A 5,000-nucleotide genomic window follows, 5' to 3' on the forward strand; every position below is an offset into this window, starting at 1 on the left:
TGCCGTGACACTCAGACTTCGTAGGCAGCCCGGGTTTAGGAAATCGAACGAACAGAACATATCCAAACTATTTTATGTTGAATAAGAACTGCGAAGCGATCTTGCAGATTCTTCGGTTACGTAAAATTTGTGAAAAATATCGGACTGCCGGTCTTTTGGTGACTTGAAATCCGACCGGCTGTCGACCTAAACTGAAAAGATCTACAGTAAGTGTCACAAAGTATCAGTCATGTTTTGCTCTCTGAGCCGAGCGTAAACCAAGCGTTAGACATGCGAAATCCATGGGATGTATAAAGCTCTTCTGGATCGCTTGACAGTTCTTAATCGACATTTGAAAGTTTGAAAGTTTGAATTGGATGGCTTCCTTCCAATCCGTAAATTTGAGACTGCCGGTCTGATGATTTAGTGATTTAGCCACAGCGATCAAAAGTTAAATTGAGCCATGCATTTCACTGCAAAATTTAGAGTTTTGAGAAGAGAATTTTTCCGAAACCATTCCGTGTGTTGGGCTCAAATTTTCAGAGATAGCTGAAACTGTTATGCCCTTTTAATATTCAGAGTTTTTCTTTCATTAGCGTCATCAGATAGTGATAAGCGATGAGGCAAAAAGTGTAAGCAAAGATTCCGATCTATTGAACATTGGTATTCCTAACACTGTGTAACAACTGACTGTTTAAGACCGTTTACGAAATACAGCGAACAGAAGTATAATGAGCAATCACTAGTGTCAATTTGGCTGTAAGAACCAGTACCTTTCGCTTGCATATCTTGGGGCAGTTTTGTGTTCAGTTCACTTTCCGTCCGGTTTAATGTATCATCTGTGCCTGTCATCCAGTCATCACTCTCCGCTGTAACAGTGACATCTGTAAATATTCACAGCAGAAACTAGTTTATCTAGAGCCAAACTTCTTTTTTTTGCAAAAAAGATTTCTTTTACAGGCCGATAAAATAAATGACAGACATTTTAGATCAACAGTCAAGCAGATATGACCGCCTGCTCCAATCAATACCCTTACACTTCACGGGTAACACTTTACAAATTTAAAATGTCAGCACCGTCTCATATCATCGATCTGTTTCAGCTTCTTACCTTCTTCTTCATCAATTATTTCTTGATCCAATCGAGTTTCACACATGCTATCTGTCTCTTTATTTTCTCCATCATTAATATCTGTATTACAAAATCAAGAAGGAAAAATTTTACAAAAGTCTGGATAAATGCCGGAAACTACTGTTGTGCAAGAGAGGATAAATGGTTCGTGTAACGTTATACAAGTATTAGAGTCGTGTAGCCCCACAACATCAAGTCAATGTCGCTTTTTTCCACTAATTTGGCGAACAAAATTCCTGATTGTTGTGATTGAGGTTACATTTACACAAAACATGTTTTTGATCTAGCAGGAGTGGATTGCACTGATATCATTTTCTTTCATTTTCCTGAAGTTTTAAGAACCATCTTCAATTCAGTATATTTTTGTATGATTTAACTTTTTAAACAAATTAGTATGTAATTTGTATATTTTATGTTATTTTTTTTATATCTATTTTTCCCGTAAATGTTACAATGCAGAACTTCTAACTGGTGCTAGTGTAAGAAGAAGAATGCATGTAAATTAATTAAATTCAAGTAGACCCACGTCAGAATGACTTATTTCAAGTGTTGTGAGGTAGGTAACTTAACTGCACTTTTACTCATACGCTCCTTTGATTTCTTCTTGTTTGCCTTCAATGGTTTAACGACCTTTTTGGTCTTGGAACTTGGGTCGTTTTCATTTGGGCGGGAAAAACCGTTGGATTTTTTCTTGGTGGCAACATTTTGCTTCCAGTGGGCTAAAACAACGCTTGCATCCAAATCCTCATTATTCTCATCTTCTTCCTCATCAAGTACGCTGTTTCGGCGGAAATGTTTCAAATCTTTAGATGGGTTTTTTGAGTTCAACTGAACTTTGAATAGAGCCTTTCTGGGCTTTTTCACTGGCAGTTTATCCATTAGAGAAGTGGTGTTACTTGGATCTTCATAATCGTCCAGTTTTGCTGGCTTCTTTCGACTTTGCCCATCCTTATTTCTGATCTCAACTTTCTAGCGTGAGTTTTTGAGATGATCAATAAACTCTCCACACTCCTTCTTGGAACATCTCTTAAGGTTTGTGGCCTTGAAATATTGCTCCATAACATCACCGTTTTCATCAACAACACTCCAAAGAACCAATGTTTTACCGCTTTCTATTTTCACCTTGTTTTCGGGTACAGTATAAGGCCCCCTAGACTTGGAATCTTCAGAGGGAAACTCTACAGCATAGTAAACAGCCATTGCAAAGCAGTCAGTAAACGAACGTCGCTGTGAACTCCTCACTCGGTATAAGAGACTGTACAAATTTCCCGCTTCAACAGATTGACCTCTCGGATATTTTCGCGATATTTTCATGATAAGTTTTATCATGTATGTCAACAAAGACAACCAAGAGCACCATTGGTCAATTACGGAAATCTGATATGTAGCGCTCGGTATCGGTGGTTATTTTAAATGATGACGGGGTTCATGTTATGCATTCTAAATGCATTAATCTTAACACTTATACCAACGTAAAAATCATAGTTATTTCTTAGTTATGTAGTTAAAGGCGTTAATAAACTTTCAAGGTAATTAAGGCTCACCCTTAACATTTGTGTCTTTTTCGTGACTTTTGCCAAATACCCGGTACGTGTCCTATAAATTATCACGCGATACTGATCAATCATAAACCACTGTCGGTACCGGTGCAGCAACGACACTCCAAAGAACACATGTCTGGCTATTTTCTCTTTTAACTCTTGTCTTGGGAACACTATGAGGACTCTTTGACAGTTAGAATCTTCCGAGGGAAATTTAACAGCATAGTGTACTAACATTTTCAGTGTTAGAAAACGGACCTGCTTACAAGTCTCCCAACTCAGGTTGACTAGATTTCCCGGGCTAGATTTGAACGATACATGAGGGGGGTATCCACTGAAATTGTGCTGCTATTTAAAGTATGTAAAACTCCATCAGAGCTAGGGTCAGATCTGATGTATTTGTCTCGGTATGTATGCCGCAAAGGATGTGTTTCAACCAATTCATCAAAAAACGTTTCTAGGCGGAAATAATTTCATACTGGTAAGACTGGGAGAAAAGTGTCCACAAACTCCCCTATTGTGCTTCCACGGCCACTTGGTCATTTTAATTGTTCATTCCGTGACTCCATTGATTTCCTTGCATGCATGATAAGGACTATTAGGGCGGATGTGCTGATGACAAACAAACAGACTTCTTAATGGATCACGTGTCACTGACTATCATTCACTCATGAGTAAATCAGTTTGACGATTGTGTATCACCCCTATAGCTAAACTGAATTTCGTTTCTTTATAATAGTCCGTTGAAATTAAAAAGCTAAAATGGATGATCACGAAGATTCTTCCAGCCACACGGATTCATCCTTAAGTTCGGATACTGAAGGTGAGCAGCAGAGCGATGCGGGTACAATCACTCCAGTAGAACAGGGGACGAAAGCAAAGTCTAAACAGCTTTGGTACTACTACAGAAAAACGGAAGATAGGAAGAAACGAAAATACACACCATTTGCGGAACAAGAAAAGCCTAGCAAGCAGCTTAAATCTTATCATGCCAAAAAAGAAAGAACTGGAGGAGTTATTCCAAATGAACAGGAGAAGGGAGATGATATCCTTACACCAGACCACATGGATACTGACGACGAATATGGCAAAGTAATGTCTGACTCTGGGTCAGAATCTGAAGAACTTAACAGCACAACTTCGTCTCGTGACTTAAGTGCATCAACGGACCTGTCTTCTGACACCATGAGCGAAAGTGAAGATACTGATGAGGATGAACAAGAGCTGGTACATGAAGAGATAACAGACGAAACTTGTAGCAGCGAGGAAGAAGAGCCCCTTTATAAAGGCAGCAAAATTTCAAAAGTGTTGTCGTTTGTTCTAATAGTTTCATTTGTTCTCAAGCACAATTTGAGTAACTCTGCTTGGGCAGATCTGCTTCGCTTGTTAACTGCTTTGCTCGGGGAACCGTGCAAGAAATCTTTCCAGTCCGTTTACAAGATGAAAAGTTTCATGAAGCAATATTTTGGTTCAAAGGAGCCAACTAAGATTGATTACTGTGCATCCTGTTCAAACCAAGTGAAAGACAGATGCCCTAAGGCTGGTTGTAGAGGTGCCGCCGTTTCCAGCTTTTTGGATCTGCATTTTGAGGAAAAAGTCAAAGATCTCTTCAAAGGTTCAGAATTTTTAAACTTACTGAAGAAAGGGAAAGAACAGTTCAAAAGCACGGCCTCCAATGTAATTCATGACATTTACCACGGACTCGATTATAAGAATTTTCAAGGTTTCTTCTCTAAACCTAACAACATCTCTTTTACTGTCAACACTGACGGGGTGAACAAATTTTCTTCTTCAACGGCTGGGCATTTTATGGCCCGTTTATTTGATGATCAATGAGCTTTCAAAGGAATACAGGTTTAGAAAGAAATATATTATTCCTGCGTACATCTATTGTGACAAACACGATCCAAATATGCTAACGTTTCTAAACCCACTAGTTGAAACACTTAACTCTCGTAATGAGTCCGGAATTCAAGTACAAGGCAGCGAAGGTGAAAACGCAACAGTCCGATGCATGTTATTTGTGGCTACCGCAGATTTGCCCGCCCGAGCTGCCCTTATGAACATGAAACAGTTCAATGGCAAATGTTCTTGCCACCTGTGCAAGTCAGAGGGAACTGCCTATGGACAACATAATCTACACAAATGTTGGTCTTATCAGCAGAACCCCGAGAAAAGAACGCATCAAGACCAGATCAATTTTGCAACAAATGCGACTCAAAAGCAAGCTGTGATGGGTGTTAAGGGATACTCAATTTTTGCAAAACTCACGTATCCATTCGACCTGATTAGATCGTTTGCAATTGACTGGATGCACTGTGTGTGTCTGGGCATTGTAAAGTACATCA

Source organism: Montipora foliosa, chromosome 13, assembly GCF_036669935.1.
Source record: "Montipora foliosa isolate CH-2021 chromosome 13, ASM3666993v2, whole genome shotgun sequence".
NCBI classification, from domain to species: Eukaryota; Metazoa; Cnidaria; class Anthozoa; order Scleractinia; family Acroporidae; genus Montipora; species Montipora foliosa.